We start from the raw sequence: 17925 nt of genomic DNA on the forward strand, positions 1-17925 counted from the left end.
TTCAGTTCAGACTTTTATCTCTAATGGTTTTTCCTTCTCCCTATTTGTCACTGATAAGTGCACCATGTGGCTTCATCTACTTGAAAGATTAACAGGTGTCTACTCATCAAAAAGACAGCTTTTGAGCAAACTCAGAGGCTTTGAGAAAACTTGCCTGCTTTTTACTAATGCTTCTTTTCACAAATCCTGGATATGAGCGGCATTTTTAATATCACAATATTGCAAAATGTTGGAATATGCAGTGCTCCCCATCTTCACCATTCATCCAGCTGGGGCCTTTTCCAGGACACTCCATTTCATTTTAAGGCACATGAGGCCCCCATCTTGCTGAAGCTAAGCAGGTCAGTGCCTGGATAGGAAACTGATTGGGGACTATGTACGCTGCCTTGGATTCCATGATTATTCACTGGGCTGTTTACAATATAAAAACACAAAAATATATAACATGGAAGAAAAGAAATGTAAAATACCCTCCTGACTTTCTGTCCTCATCCCCTACAGATACTTGGAGCAAGCTCGATCCTTATTGGACTATTTTGATTTAAAACATGAAGAAAAATAGTACCTACCAGGTAATTCCATTAGATCCAAAGAGACAAGGCCATTATGATGTGGCACTCCTAGCTGATGCTGGCATAAATTCAGCAGCCTGCTTTCATGTTTCAGAATGCTAGAACCTATGCTTTCAGATCGGCTGAGTGTTAACATTAAAAACCTGTTACTGATAGCCAAATTTTTCAGGGGAAAAAACCACTTATTATAAACCCTAGAATAAGAAGACTAGATTCTTCCTTCCTGAATGGAGGCTATCAATCACCAAGAGAGCTACAGTAAATAGGCATCTTTGAGCTTCTTTCTGACTGTTTGAAAGGTCAGTTATTTCCTGCACACCCTCTTTCCCCATGTATGCTGCCAAAGCAATTATATGCATTTCTACCATAAGGAATAGAAAATGGAACATGAAGTGCTGTCCATTGCCAAGTTGTCTAATTTTGTTGTCTTGCCCTTGTGGAATTGAAGTGAGGAGCAATCAATGTTTGTTAGTAAATATATTAGTTAAATGGAATAGGTCATACATTAGATTATTTTTTTCGAACACCACATCTTCCCAAATATTGCACATAAACATAAATTTCTAATGCCCCTCTTTTGCTGTTTTTCCGCACTCCTTTGCAAAAGGATATGAAACAGTTCACAGGGAGATAGGAGCCATGGAAGGATATAAAATTGTCCTTATTATTGAGCCAACCAATTCAACAATCCTTTACTCAGATGCAGCCCATGTGACATTGCCCATCTAGGCAAGAGTATGGATTGAGATGTACATTTCACTGTGCATTGAAAGCCATATCACACTGAAAAATAATGCTGTGTAAATGCACATCTAAATGGGGATGTTGTCCATTCATAATATATTACACATCCAAATCTTCATCCCTGTTGTGCCTCAACTCTTTATGCATAACTGACTATGACTGAGTGATGTGTTAGGATGAAATGTTTTTTACAGTACACTATTGGCAATCAATGAAAGTAGTACAGTGTGGCAAGATACCTATGTATCAGTCAGGTTGTTCTGGCAATATGAATGCATTCCATCTCCCACCACCACCACCATCAACATTCAGAATGAGAAAGTGAGAGCTGTTAATTACCCCCAGTGAATACACATACTGTAGCTGACTCTGACTGGGTCTATGGTGCTATGACATAATCATGTTTGCTACACGATCCTTGATTGGTTGGGGTCAAGGAGGAAAGTAAAATACTTACTGTACAGTTCACATTAAAAACAGAGGAGGCTGATCCTCTGTTGCATTAGGGTGAATGGATCAGTCAGCCCTCAGTGAGCACCCCCACCCTTCTTGCCTGTCTTCTTACAATCACTCCTTACATTAACTCCTTTTTAGTCTCTGCGTTGATGGAACAAAATTACCTCTATATCATTGGCTCTGGCTCCCCCTGCCATTGGCCTCAAAAAAACAAAAAACAAAAAAGCACCCCTACACTGAAATGGTCCAGGCTTTCTTTTTCTTTTATTTTTTCTTCTCTCTCTTTTTTCTTTTTGAAAAAAAATCCAGGAATAGGGGAAAAGGCAATAGAAGACAAACTTTGAGTATTCAAAATAAAGGACTGTGAATTCTTGATTAATAAATAGACATTTTTGAATGTAGTTTCAAAACCTAGAAAGTGTCGTCCCCCCCCCCAATCTTCATGTATTTTCTGTACAGGAATGTACAGGAACGTATTTCTAACAAGAGATAAATAAAGTTTTTAAGCTTTCTCAAAGCCACCTGCAGAATACCATTCTCTGTTGCATAGGGTCGTGATCAAAAACTGTAAATCATGACTTGTCTGTGGACCAATTAGATACACCCCCCACCAACAAATAAGGATTTTTGTTCAGAGCTGTATTATAGAATATAACTGATTAATTCTTTTAAGTGGTTGTAAGAACTGTCTTTGTTGGTTTGGTTAGATTGTTGTATTTACTGTGGTTTTTGTGATAGTGTGAGCTGCCTTGAGTAGGCTTTTCCTCAAATGTAGCATATAAATAATTTTATAAAAAGGAGAGGAAATAGTAAGAACATGAATTGGCATGGATTGTTTAGCATCCCAGCACTGGGATTGATATATGGATTTTAGGTTGTTGTTTTTTTCTTAGTATGATGTTTTGATTTAAAGTTATTACATTTTAGGTTAGGAGAAAATACATATGAAGTTGGGTGGGGAACATTAAAATTATAACTCATAAATAAGCATTTTTAAAGAGGGTAGGTTTAAATGTGGCTGGGGAAACCCAGCCAGATGGGCGGGGTATAAATAAATAAATTATTATTATTATTATTATTATTAAATGTAAAGAGTTTGAAATAAAAGGCAGTTGCTATGCCATCAGACAAACTTTGCTGCCCAAATCTTTGCCAAAATACAAGCTTCCCGTGGGGTTTTTTTTATAACCGTAGTCCGCCTGTGTCATAATAGGAAACTTGCTTGTGTATTCAGTAGTTGAATGTGCCAACAGAGTTCCGCATCAGTTTTATTTTTGTCACCTAAATCATTATCTGCATTTTTAAATGATGTTTTACAGCGTACACTGCCATGATAAAATTTATGACATGGTGGTACAGAAGTAATTTTATAAATATATAAATAAGGTAGTTATTTTGATCAAGAAGCAAACAATTTTGTGCAGTAACATTGAGACATGGTGCCGTCTGCAGCTGTTAAACTAAACAGCTCGGTGTGGGATTTTAAATGTTTGTGATAACATTGGACAAACAGGCCAAGATAAAGGGAAAGGTGGCAGCGATCCTTGGTTTTACTTTTGTTTTCCTTTGGTAAAAAAGCAAAGTAACTAGGAAAATCGAAGAATGCTCTCCATAGATTTTCACTCGCCTCCTACCCCCACTCCCAGCAACTGCCCATTCTCTTAGAGTTGCCTGTGTGTTGTGCTTGCCTATGAACCTCCCACACTGAGGAATTGCTGAATGTTAATGACAGTCTATAAGCCTGTGACACTTGTAGCGCTTTATCAATCAAATGCAGCACATTCTGCCAGTTTGGCCACCTGTCCCACTCCATCAGTGTCAGAAAGCATTTCACAGAAGGCCACAGGTGCCAGCTGTCATTCCGAAAGCAGCATCGGAATGGCCCTAGGATAAGTGTATTTAGGAAATTTCCTCGGATTGATTTTGTGGTCCCAACAGCCTTATTTTGAGTTTGTTTACAAAAGGAAAACAAAACATGCAAATGACCAATTTAATAATAAATGAAACCGTGAAGTTGACATAAGGATTTGCGACTGGGAGTTTCACTTAGTATAGTAGGATACCAGTACTGAGACTTGTTAATTCCTGTTGCTGCTGACAAGTGACAGTAAGGGTATGCATGGCTCTTTTGATCAGCTTTTACTTCATATTCAAGTTAAGTTCTACCACAAATACTTAATCCAGTTTAAAGCTGGGAAATATAATGGATTGGATTATAAATTCCTGTGAGGGAGACTCCCACTGGTGGAAGGGGGGAGGCGAATTTTAGTTATTCCCCCTGAACCATCTGAAAATCTGCAGCAGAGGATTTGGGGACCCTCCAGAACAGGGGTCAGCAAACTTATTCAGCAGGGGGCCAGTCTGCTGTCCATCAGACCTTGTGGGGGGCTGGACTATTTTTTTTTGGGGGGGGGGATGAACGAATTCCTAATGCCCCACAAATAACCCAGATATGCATTTTAAATAAAAGCACACATTCTACTCATGTAAAAACACGCTGATTCCCGGACTATCCGCAGGCCGGATTTAGAAGGCGATTGGGCTGGATATGGCCCCTGGGCCTTAGTTTGCCTACCCATGCTCCAGAATAACAAGAGGTGGTAGCACTGGAGGATACTGGATGAAAGCAGAATTGGTAAGAATCACCTTGTCTCCCACTTGTCCCCCAAAGGAGCTTCTCTCAGTCAGAGTCATTTCGATGAATTGAAGGAGTCCTTCCAAGGTCTATAACTGACTTGCTTTTTAAAACAACAACAACACCAAAATGACTTTTGTAGCTGTCTTTGCCACCTGCCTAAAACAGGAGTGAGAACCCGTTTTTTCTGTTGAGGATTGCATCCCCTCAGGGCTGATCTGGGGGTTTTTTTTGAGGCGGGCACAAACATGGGTGTGTGAAGCTAGAGCCCAAAGTGGACAGCATGTGGGGGCAGCATGTCTTGAATGAGATTGCACTGCCCTTTGACACAGCGCTAGTGTTAGATGTACAAGTGGCATAAGTGGCAAGGAGTGCCTTTACCAGATTTGGCTGGTATATCAGCTATGGGCCTACTTGATGAAATAGAACCCCACTGCAGTTACTCAGAACCTAGCTAGCTCCAGAATAAGCTACCGACATACCTTGGAGATATTGTGGGTTCGATTCCAGACCACAGCAATAAAGCAAATATCACAATAAAACAAGTCACACAAATTCTTTGGTTTCCCAGTGCATATAAACGTTACGTTTACACTATGCCACAATCTTTTAAGTTTGCGATAGCATTATGTTGTTGTTTTTTAAATACCCAGTCTGCGTACCTTAATTAATGTGACACAGAAACTCGAGGTAAACATATGCTTTTGGGGAAATGGTGCTGATAGACTTGCTGGATACAAGCTTGCCACAAACCTTCAAGTGTGTGTGTGTGTGTGTGTGTGTGTGTGTATAGCAATACTGTATCTGTGAAGTACAATGACACAAACTGCAATAGAATGAGGTATGCCTGTTTGTGAGGTTGTCCTTGAAAACTTTTAAGAAATTGTAACTGTTGCAAAATGTTGCTGCCAGGCTATTGACTGGAACAAGACATTTCAGACATATTACACTTGTTCTGCTTGATTGTCATTAGTTGCCAGTTTGATTCCAGTCTCATTTCAAAGCTTTAATTGAGTTCTTTCCTTCTCTTGTATGGCATATTAATGCTTTTTCGTTTGTAAAATTTCTACTGTTGTTTTATGAATTGTTGTTCTTACTACTTGATGAAATTGTTTGCATGTTATGTCAAATGCTATTGTTATGTCAAATGTTATGTCAAATGCTTGTTATGTCAAATGCTCACTAGGGCTGTTTTATGTATTACTGTTTTGCATCATATATTTGATATTTGATTATTGTAAACCACCTGGAGTTCTTTGTTTGGGGAAAGAGGAGCACAAATTCAAATATGGTTGTTGTTGTTGTTGTTTAAGCTGGATACTGCCCTTGTGTTACATAATCTGACCTCTTTCACAGAGAAAACCACACAGGAAAGTCTTGTACAATATGAGGAAAGGCATATTTTAAATAAAATAAAATACATTGATCCCCTGCTGAATTCATACTGGGTTCAGTCCAACGAGTAGCGCTTTCATCTAGAACTCATACAAATTAATGAGAATTGTGCAGCAATGATATTTTGTGGATTTTGTTCAGTGTCAGTGATTGGCATGATTTAAAGCCCTGCACATAGATTTCCTATTATTTGCTAAGGGGGAAAAATATTTCAAGTGCCCTGTGCTGAATGCCTGTGTGAAGAATATGGATCCCTTTCCATAAGAAGACAGCAGGAAATCCATTCACAAGCAGGACTCCTATGCATTGTTTGGACCATTGGCAATAACATCTAGCCTTAATTTAAAATATTGTCAAAGATGAAAGGGGATAGAAGGATTATTCCCATGGTTAGATCTTAGTAGAGAATAAGTTACTTCCAAATCTGCCATACTTCATCCGAATGCCACCTGAATATATTCATTTACCATATGTACTCAGTAGTGGTGAAATACAATGATGCTTGTTCTACAGGTCTGTTTTTCCTGTAATTAAAAATGCTTTGCTTTAAAGAAAGGTGTGTTTACAAAGTGTATCCATGAAATAGGTGGTTAGATGTCACCTGTGTTCCTAATGCACATTCATTTAAGCTTCTTCCAAAATGTAGAAATATGAATATTGATATTAAAATATGTCTGTTGGACTGCGGGAAAAATAACTTGCGGTTTTAAACCCTGTTGACTTGTTTCCAAGGGACTCCGATCTGCATTTTCAGTTTTCTCATTTTTCTAATTTACCACTTTTCATGGTAAATCATCTTGATATTCTATCCCACACAGTTGGATTTTTGAACCTGTAGTTACCCTGAAGATCCCGCTACATGCAGGAAAATGACAAATCCAATCTGCATTCCATGCAGATAACTTCACATGGGATCCTACTGCAAACAGAGCATCACCGTGCATTGTTAGAGTAGATCCATGACTCCATCTTTGAATGCACACATGCAAATGGATCTCAACTTCTGTTATGTGTTTGTTTCCCGCAGCTTCCATGCACAAGATTGCTAGTATCCAGTCCGCATCAGAGCCCGAAAGCCTATCACACTTCAGAAATCTATCATTTTCTAGGCTTCTGCAGTATGTGCATGAACCATCTGTTCATCCAGTGGTTTGCTAGACTTATCACACTATGTATATGTTATAAACCATCTGTTGATTCAGTGGTGCAGGCATACTAAAGTATTCATGTATGTGATGTGGCTCTCATAATGTTTATTGCACCAGCTAAATCCATCTTAAGAGATGAGTAGTTTGCTAAGGATGGTATTATAGACTGCAGCTGGCTTATTTAAAGCTAGATTACTGTCAGAGTAAGAATTTTTTCATCATCAGTGAACCAGTGGATAGAAAAAATACAGTTGCTTCTGGCTACTCAAGTAATGGAATACAGACTGATAACACCAAATAAAAACTATGTTGCGTAAATTCATATTTGTTTTTTGGAATCTCTCAAACCCATTTTTGACTGACTCAGATATATGCCACTGCAATAGAGTTTTCATCCACATGACCCCAGTTTGCATATAACATTAAGCCAAACCATGGCTTAGTGCACATTGCAAACAAGCACATTGCAGGCACTGCACCCCTCCTTTGATTCTGTTGATAAACTGTCAAAGAAGAGCACACCTTGGTGCTTGTCTGGAGCAAGACAGACCATGAACTTGGGTTCAGGCATAACACTGACTTAAACCATAGCTCTGCCCCAGGTAGCACGGCTGTAGCAAGTCTGGGGAGGAGTGCAGGAGGCATGATTTTGATTTGGGAAATGTGTCCGCTCATGCTAAGCCATGGTTTCCCTTTAATTAAAACCATTGAAATTGAGTTAATTTCTGAAGTTAGTTATTTCAGTTCAGAACTCCTCTTTCCCCTCTCCGATCATTGATAACAAAACAAAGACCCTGCCTATTGCAGGAATTTGGATCTGTACAGATGGCATGCTGCTACTCTAAAGTCTATGGTAGAATATCATTTTAAATTTTAAAGCTTGGGCACAGAACTCTTTGATCATACATGGAATTTGAAAGCTTTAAGAGGCCTCTGTTGCTCATTTGGAGTTTCATATTTGTAACAAAGCACACCACAGAGTTAATTAAGAGGCTATGGAGGGAAAGCACTGATGGGTATAGACCTGTGGAACTTTAGATTTTAAAGCCAGTTGTTTCCTATTGAGTTTAAGGAACTGTTTTCACTCAGGCCTGAAGGGGTCTGTGTGACACTCAACCAGATTACATTGTAGGTTTTGGAATAAACTAAATCAAGTGCTGTGGGATGAAACAAAGCTTAATTGACTTTAATTTCTTCTCTCTGTGTGTTGATCTTCACAATGGGTTTAATTACACAAATTTAGTAACAGAGGTAAAAGTAAAGAAACTTTAGTTTTCAGAAAGGAAGGATTTGGGGTTGTTGGGTAATTAGTTTGATGAACTGCTGAGAATTGGTCTCTGACTTTCAGCCTAGTTATATTATTGGGAGTTTCAGTGTTGTATCAGTGTCATAAAATCCAACACATATTTAGCCTAATGCTTCAGCATTCTAATAAGCTTAATGATGTGACTTTCAGAGAAGACTCTATGGGTACTTAAAAAACAACCCACATAGGTAATGCAGGTAGGCTCACCCTGTAAATATAAGTAGCGTATTTACTATGGCCCTTCAAATGATGTTAGGCTACAGCTCCCATCATGCCTAATGATACCCACTCCAATACTTTGTCTGGACAAAGGGTTCTTAATGCTACTGATAATTGCTCTTTTCCTATGTAAGCCAAAATTGGAATTACAATTTATGGTCTATGCTTCTAAGTTTAATGCCATTTTTGGTGTGGACACCTGTGTGTGTTCCATCCACATGGTCAATATGGCATAGCCCTATGGAAATAGTTGTCCCCTACCCTTTCCCAATCCATTATTGATCATTACCTATGCTACCTTCTGCTGTTTTGAAGAGGGTTCAAACCCTATTTTTAGGGTAGGTGGGTGTTTACATTTCTCAAGCACTATAATTGCAGAAAAGTGGGGAGGCTTGTAAGAAGAGTGCCTGCAGCACAGACCAAGGGAATTACAGCCAAGATTACTTCTGAGTTGCAGATCAGGCTGTAAGTTGTATGGATTTCAAATGAGAATACCTGATCCCTTGTTGAGTCAATTTCAGCATCAGATTTTATTAGAAAACATCTTCTGGTCAATTTCACAACCCAGTTAGAAAACCTGCTATTTTCGCTGCCTGTTATTGGTGCTTTTATACCATAGCTTCTAGCACATTTGCAGAAACATAAAAATGAAAAATAAATTTTTTAAATAGCATGTTTGTGTGATACCCAACAATCTGTGTAATACGTTTGTGGCCTGAAATTTTGCCTCCCTTTTGGATTACAACTTTCTTTCTGACATCTGTGCTACTTGCTGTGTTTCTTTGATATCTTTGCTCTATTGGTAATGTACGGAGTGGAGTACAGGGTCAGGTTTAAGGTGCTGGTTTTGACCTTTAAAGCCCTATGCGGCCTAGGACCCATGTACCTACAAGACTGCCTCTCCTGGTATGCCCCGCGGAGGACCTTAAGTCCACAAACGACAACACTTTGGAGTTACCAAGTCACAAGGTGGTTAGATTGGTCTCAGCTAGGGCCAGAGCCTTTTCAGTACTGGCCCCGACTTGGTGGAACGCTCTGTCACAAGAGACTAGAGCCTTGCGGGACTTGACATCTTTCCGCAGGGCCTGCAAGACAGAGCTGTTCCACCTGGCCTTTGGTTTGGACTCAGCCTGACCCTTATGTTTTCACTCCCCTTACAGTTTTGATCCATGGGCTACTTTTAAAACGAGGCTGCATTTTAATTTGAATTTTAACCTGTATTTTAAATTGTTGTCATCCCCCCCATTATGTTTTTATTGTAATTTTACTGGTGTTAGTCGCCCTGAGCCCGGCTCTGGCCGGAGAGGGTGGGGTATAAATAAATTTTATTATTATTATTTATTATTTGTTGTTTTGTGTCTTGTACTCTTATATTCTTCATTTCTATTTTTCTATTGGTTTACCAGTTCTATTTTTATATGCTGATATTTTATTTATTATTAATAAAATCTACCTCTTCAGTTTTGGCATGGTTTCTTGGATTAAGCCTTGGCTCTAAATCCAGTGACTTGGCCTTTTGGTCAACCTGCTACTGTAGGCCTCCAGAAGCAGGGAGACTTTTAAGCCTTTCTTAAAAACCTAAGGATATCCTTTAAGTCCTGAGAGTTTCCGGGCTCAGGCGTCATTCGCATAATTGGTGACAGCAATACTACCTTACAGGGCTGGTTTTAATCCCTGGTCATTTAGAATAATTTGCATCAATAAGAACACTGCCCCAGAAATTTAGGGGCAGGTTCTTAACACAAAGGGCTTCTGTTTGTGAACAAGGGTGGTAGTAGCTGATGGAGGTGCCTTTTCCCCATGGATGGGCAGATGATTGAGGGAGGCATGCCAGCACCATTTTTTCTGCCCTTTTAAATGTGGCAGACATTATGGCACGTCTTTTTTGTCAGCATCGCCCTTGAGCCAGTGCCACCAACTGGACTCATCCACTTCAGCCCCGACTGGGCTAGGTGAGCTGGGTAGCACTTCCAGAGACCACCTTCTGCACAGGAACAGGTCAAAGTGCTGTGGACTCACAGCTTAGAGTTGTGAGCACCGGATTCACTTCCACAAGAAGACAGTCGTCGCACAGCAGAGTACAGCAGACTCTAGCAGAGTATATAAACAACTCGGAGAGCAGCTCTGTAGAATATCTTCTTTATTCTATAACTACAACTATAATACAACTATATACAGAGCTAAATAGGTCTAAGCATAAATGAATGCTGCACTGCACTGAGTGTCTGCAGCTGCCCTTAGCAGCAACCTTATCTCTACACACGATCTTTAACACTCAGTCTCCCTCTCTCTCTCCCCGACACTGACTGACTGACTGACTTGGTGCTGGAGCAGAATAAGTAGAGAGCAGAACACGCCTCCTCCTCTCTGGAGAATCAGCAGACTCCTCAGGAGATTCTTGGATATGGGAGGGGTGAAATCTCCTCATTTATTAATGACTTGGATGAAGGAATTGAGAGGATGCCAAGCTTTAATGGGAGCTACTTTGCAGTACAATATACCCATAGCAGTCAGTTCGTTATGTCATACACCCACAACAGCCATTTTGTGACTGGCACCCACAACACCTTAGAATCATAGAGTTGAAAGGGACCCTGAGGATCATCTGGTTCAACACCCATATGGGGATTGAACTTCCAATCTTGGTGTTATCAGCACCATGCTCTAACCATCTGAGCCATCCACCTTCTTAGAATGTGTCCCCTGGTGCAAAAAGGTTGACAACTCCTGAAAAGGTGTCAAGAAATTTTATCTCTTTGTCATTACTGGAGCACACATATAACTCATTTATATGAGGAAACTGAAGTCACCCATTACTACAGCACTTCTTTTGCATCCCTCCTTGGTTGAGAATGTAATCTCAATACTACCTTGGGCAATTTGCGTGGGGGGTGGAGGGGCACATTTATATATCAATAGCACTAAATTACTGTTGGGGCCCTGTATTGAAACACATAGCAATTCTGTGGTGGATTCTTCCTCTTTGGGGGTTTACTAGTTTAGGATTTCTCTTTGATGCCCAGACTGCTACCACCTTGACGTCTTTATAAAGATGAAGGATGAAGGAATGAAGGAACTGAGAGGATGCTCATCAAATTTTCAGTTGACACCAAATTGGGAGGGGTAGCTGATGCCGCAGAAGACAGAATGGGGTTCAAAATGACCTTAACAGATTGGAGAACTGGGCCCAAACTAACAAAATGAATTTAAGTAGGGAGGAATGTAAGGTTCTGCACTTAGGCAGGAAGAAACAGATGCACAAATAAAGGATGCAGGAAACCTGGCTTACTAGTAGTATATATGAAAAGGATCTAGGGATCTTGGTGGATCACAAGCCTATGATGAGTCAACAGTGTGATGCAGCAGCAAAAAAAGCTAACGCTATTCTAGACTGTATCAACAGAAGTATACAGAAGTTCAGATCTGTTCTACCTTGGTCAGACCACACCTGGAATACTGTGTCCAATTCCGGGCACCACAATTTAAGAAGGATGTTGACAAGCTGGAACGTGTGCAGAGGAGGCCAACCAAGCCTTATGAGGAATGACTGAAGGAGCTGGGTATGTTTAGCATGGAAAAGAGGAGACTGAGATATGATAGCTATCTTCAAATATCTGAAGGGTTGTCACATGGAGGATGGATCAAGCTTGTTTTCTCCTGCTCTGGAGGGTAGAACTCAAACCAATGGCTTTCTCCCATTATCAGTTTTAAAACTGCTTAACCCCTTTTTTATTTAAGTGTCCGCACTCTGGTTCCATCCTAGTTCAAAGTGGAAACCTACCCACTTGTACAAGTCCAAGGGCATCAGTCTAATTTCTGTACTTTTTGTTTTTTATTTTCCTTCTCTGAATTTTCATCCTTCATTCACTATATTGATAACATCTTGTGTGATGAAAAGTTCTGGAAACTTACCATATTTTTGTGACTTTTGGGTTAGTCCTAATAAATATACAGCATGAAATATCTCCAGTGTTAAAAAAGGGTGAGATTTTCTTTTTAGTAATTCCTATTTTCTTTATGTGAAATAAAGTGGGAAAACAGTTTACATAAGGGCAGGCAAGAAAGCAAAGCTTGAGCAACTGAGGGAAGCGGAAGTAAAATACAGATTGCTTGTTGTTTATAGTCTTTGTCTATTTAAAGCTCACTTGTGTCTTAAGAGCCTGGCTTGCTAGGGAAAGAATTGTTACACTCAGAGAAGTTTCCTATATCATAACTGTGCTATGGAAGCATGTTGTGAAACCAGCTGCCATGAAATTGAATTACAGGTGTTGCATTCTTCACTGCTCAAATTGCTCTATTATATCATGGGCCTTTTCATTTTGTTTTGAACAAATAACTGCAATTTGCTAGGATCCAAAGAAATTATAGAATAAGTAGCTGAGGTTGTTTAAGGCTTCCATTACAATAGGAAATTATCTGTGCCTGTCTGCAGTGTGGCTTCTTTCTTCCATCCATTGCTCATGAACTTGGAAAGAGAATAACATGTCTGCTTCTTTCCCCTTGTAAAATGTGTGCATCCAATCTTCTAAATTTTGCTTTAACAATTCTTAACAGGACCACTATGATTTACTTATGACGCTTAACAGAGTATCCAGCTGCATGAGATAGTTGTATGAACATTCCATTGTGAATGAATGGACTGTATATCTCCTTCCTTTTGGTTTGCTTGATGCAGACTCAGTGAAACGTATCTATCTGTAAACAAATCAGATTGCAAAGGGTATTGTAAATACTGTAAAGAGAAACATGTTCTGATCTTTACTGAACCTTAAAAACTCAACCATATGCTCTAATATCTCCAAATGAGTCTTATTAAGTGGCTTCATATTCTCAGAGCTGCATATTCAAAAGTTCTATGCAGTAAGAGGTAAAATAGTAAAACCCATTCTTGGCTTCCTAGGTAGGCATAAGCAGTGGATATTGTTACTGGCCACCCCAATCTCTGCTGAGCAGTGCTTAAGATTCCAAGGGGTCTTGGCACTCAACCAGTGTCTTTGAAATATTACCATACTTATTTTCACATATTTACACTGGAAACTTTCAATGGAGAGATATTTCACACATTCACACCTCAGAAGAAGCCTGTCCTGCATTGTATTCCAAGATATCTCCATGCCTCTCTCCTAGTCTGCCTTTATGGTTCTGGCCTTCACAGCAGCTCATCAGTTCTCACTCTTCTTCCTCAACCTTTAAATTTCAAAAGGACACATTTTATTCTGTGGGACCTCGCAGGCCTCTGTCACCTTAACAATCTCCTTCCCTCATCAGCAGAGCCTCTTGCCTATTTGATGGTTTCCATTGATTGGTTAATCAATGACTTGCTTCCACCACCTTTTGTCATTCTTAATGACTTCTACCCCAGGCAAGACCCTGACCTGGAAAAGAAACTTAGCCTCTATTTCTCACTGGCCTGCTGTCCTCCCGTCACTATTCCAAATATTATCTAAATTCTGCCATTAATTAATTTCTAATATTAACTAACTCTAGCAGTTATAGGTGCCCTTGAACCTCCAAACTCTGTTACACCAGATCTGTAACAATATGTTGTAGATCACCCCACATTTCTGCCATCTAACTTATGGGTACTCAGGCTTCACAATGTTGAGCATAATGAAGGAAAAGAGAAGAAAGTCATCCTGTTGATCTAATATAAACAGGAAAGACAGTATTTGGGCTCCAAAGAGATTTGTAAAAAGAAAGAAAGGGGATTTTGCAGCTCTTTTAGCAACTTACCAAGTACTCTTAGGAAGGTTGATAACATATTTTGGGAACATATGTGACCTGGATATGAAAGGTCCATTATGTTTCATTGAAGCTAGTGCCAGTGGAGTGGTATGGAGGCTATGATCTTCAGTTCTGAACATCTTGGAAATACATGTTCATAATAAAGGATTGACCAATGCTGCAGGTTTATTTTTAACTGTAGTTAAAACTAGTTGTGCCATTGTGGGAGAAACCTTATTGGGACTGAAGCCATTTTACAAGATTATCTCTACCCCATTTGCTTCTGTATATAGCAAGGATGGGGAACCTGTGACTCTCCAGAGTTGCTGAACTCCCAACCTCCATCATCCCCAGCCAGCATGGCCAGTATTCAGGTATGATAGGAGCTGGTCTAGGAGCAGTATTCAGGTAAGATAGTTCAGCAACATCTGGAGGGCCACAGGTTCCTCATCCCTGATATATGTCCTGCATACAGTTGTATTTTAGTTATTGGCTTGGCTCTAAGAAAATGTCAAATCAGCTGAAGTCACTTCCAGAAATGCACATTTCCCCCCTCTGAATTTTCTTTTTTTTTTAAAAAAACAAACACCTTCTAGTTTCTTGGGCTTTCCTGAAAAGTTGTTGCTGAGGTTCAGGGAGCCCCCTGTTATTTATTTAAGATGTATATCTTAGTCTTCACTATACTATATGTTGTAAGACTTACATACTATATGCTCTTAGACTTACAGAGATTCTTCCACTGGTTCCCTTATAGAATTCTTAAGACAGCAGGTGAACTGTGGAGATTGTGCATCTATTTAAGCACAGAATGTCTCTATACCAGCCACAGAGGGACAGCTTAATACAAGTTCCTTTCACCAGGTCAGGATCCCATGTACTGTGTCAAGTAACAAAATGAGAATGGCAGCTTGTGCATAAAAAATGATCAATCTGCACAAATTGCTGCTGCTGTTGCTGCTCTGTATATAACAATGCACTGTGGGAATTTCTTTTTTAATTGAAGGGCCGACAAATATTAACAACTCTAATTCTCAAATCAAAAACTTTGAATCAATCCACCCCTCACACAGAGGAATTGCCACAGACTGTATCTTTCAGGAATTTCCCCTCATACTAAAATCTCTTTAATACAGAGCTAGTAGTCATTCTTGCAGTTTTAGGTATCCTGTGGAGTGCCATTGGCCTCTGGCGATGTGAAGCAGAATTTCCAAATGCAGGTTATGCTGCTTGCACCCTTTTAAGTAGGGTCTTGTGCCTCAGCACTGATGTCTACTGCACAGTCCACAATCTCCAGGGTGCTTTTTTAAAAAAACCACTATGATTTTTCTGGCATGTATTGTTTCTCTCTCCTCCCCCTCATATGAAGGAGCCCCCTCCTGCCATCTCCCTGTTTTCACCTGGGCATCCATCCAACCCAAACACAACACACCCACTTAATTATCATAAGGCATGAGGGAAGCATGTGCTTCTGTATTCTGAGAGATTGATACCCTGGCTCTCCTATCCTGTAGAGGTTGTCCTGTCTCTAGCTCTTATAAATTGTAATAGTCATCTTTCTCAAAGCACAAAAGGAATTCAGACTGAAATCGTCGTAATTAAGGATCACACAAGGTTTCTTTTGAAAGGAAGGGAAGAAGAACTTGTTTTTTCCTGTGCTGCCACTGTAATTTGAAACTTGCTAATGCAACGTGAAGTACAAAGCTGCTGATAGTCACCCTGGAATTCTCATTCCATCTTCAGAATTTCTATCACAATGCATGCAAGACTGCTTGAAACTCCCTTGTTGAGTTTTGTGCTGCTTTCAGACCAGTCATTTGCACTTCAGATGAACTGGTCTGTGTTATTTTGGAGTATGTACTTCACAGCTGCCATGAATTGAAGAATGATGTTTGAATTACTGCTCTGTTTTCATGCATATGTACAATTCAAGGACCATTTCATGAGGCGACATAATGACAAATGGGTGTCTTGACAAGCTCTGCCAATAGGATCTCCAAAAGACAGATGACTATGATGTCTGGTCACCTTGGAGAAGAAACTTAACCACCAGATTAATCTGCCAGTGGTCTTGCCTATAAATGTTATTTTATTCATTTTGTAAGAGTCTGAAGTGGATATTGCAAATTATTTTTAAGTTGTAAATGAGTGTATATCATTGTGAACATATAGTTCAAGCTGTAGTCTTAAATTAGCAAGCTGGGAATGGAAACCTTGAGGACTGAGGCACCCAGTCTTTAAATGGAAGCTGAAGCAAGACTGGGGCGCAGCAAAGTCCACGGCCTGGTCTTCATTTCTCAGGGCAGAACCAAATGTATAAAGAAATACTGGGTAGCTGCACAGAAAAATCATTTGCCAGGTTTCTACGTCCAAACATATTGTATGGCAAAAATTACTGTATATCATGAAATAATGACAGTTGAATAGTTGGCAGTTCAGACTGGAGAAATGGTACAGGGGGGAAAATGGGTTAAACCCCATTCCTACGATATCTCCCACCTGATTCAGCCCAACTGCTCCAACTGCTTTTTCTTTTGGTAAATGAACAAATGTATGAAATTCAATCACAGGCTTTCCTATGTCACTTCCAATTTGGCCCTGAGTTGCTGCTTTAAACCTTCTCTCCCTGCCCCCGCTCCGTGTGTGTGTATTGGTAGGGTGAATACACACATGTTTGTTATACTTCTTGTATGGCTTTAAAAGAAGATGGACAAATCTATGGTGGCTAAGGCTATCAATAGCTACTAATCCTGGTGGATATGTTCTACCTCTGCAGTCAGATGAGGTATGTTTCTGAACACCATGCTGGGAATTGCAGGAGAAGAGAGTGCTGCTGTTGTCAGACCCTGCTTGCGAACTTCCCATAGGCATATGGTTGGCCACTGTGAGAACAGGATGCTGGGTGAGCTGGGCCACTGGCCTGATCCAGCAGGTCTCCTCTTACAATACTTCGTTTATTATGCTTCTTACCATTTCATTTGTAAATATAAAGATAAGAGTATTCATCTAAATGAAAGCTCATAGTAATTGATTAGCTGAAGATACATTGGATCACTCCCCCCTCTTTTTTATCTTTTGTAATTCAGGACAACCACATTATGTTTAGAACTATGCAATCTCAAATGTTATGATGTGCTGATATATCTAGATTCTTAATTGTAAAGGTATTAGAATTGCAAAAATTAGGCCATGTTATGATATTGTAGTTACCATTTTCAGAGGGGCAACATTTTTAGTAGATTGTCACCCGCTGATTTTGTTTGAAATGAAACAAGCCCTTGGCCTATAAATACTTCTGTGTATATAAATTGAGCCAGTTTTATTAAGCTCTACTTCTCTTCATTATTTGTTCTCTGCTATTTAAATTGCGCACATAATGTTGGTGTACTGTAATGAAGCCAGTGCAAAAGACAGTAGCATAGAAATTTCTGGCTGGTGAATTGTTTGTTTCCATTAATTAACTAAATCACATAACAGTTTGTACAGGTACGACTAATTGTGTTAATTCCTGAAGCCACATAAGACACTAGTATGCCACAGCACCAAAATTCACAATCTAGCCCATTACTGCTTGAGTTCAGTCTTGAGACCATGTTCATGAAGTTTTTATCTGGTGAACTATTGATTGTATCAGCTGATTCTCTGTATAACACATCATTAAAATTGACAACTTTTATATAGGTTGGCTTGAAATGGACTTTGGAGGTTCCTAACTCAGATGTCAGTCTG

General features: G+C 39.7%; 1 protein-coding gene across 1 annotated transcript in view; it reads left to right on the forward strand.

The window, feature by feature from the left end:
• Nucleotides 1-17925, forward strand: part of SGCD (sarcoglycan delta) — a 420649-nt gene that overhangs the window by 80962 nt on the left and 321762 nt on the right. The window lies entirely within an intron of this gene.

The sequence above is a fragment of the Podarcis pityusensis genome, assembly GCF_964106645.2.
Source record: "Podarcis pityusensis genome assembly, chromosome: 2".
Taxonomy (NCBI): Eukaryota; Metazoa; Chordata; class Lepidosauria; order Squamata; family Lacertidae; genus Podarcis; species Podarcis pityusensis.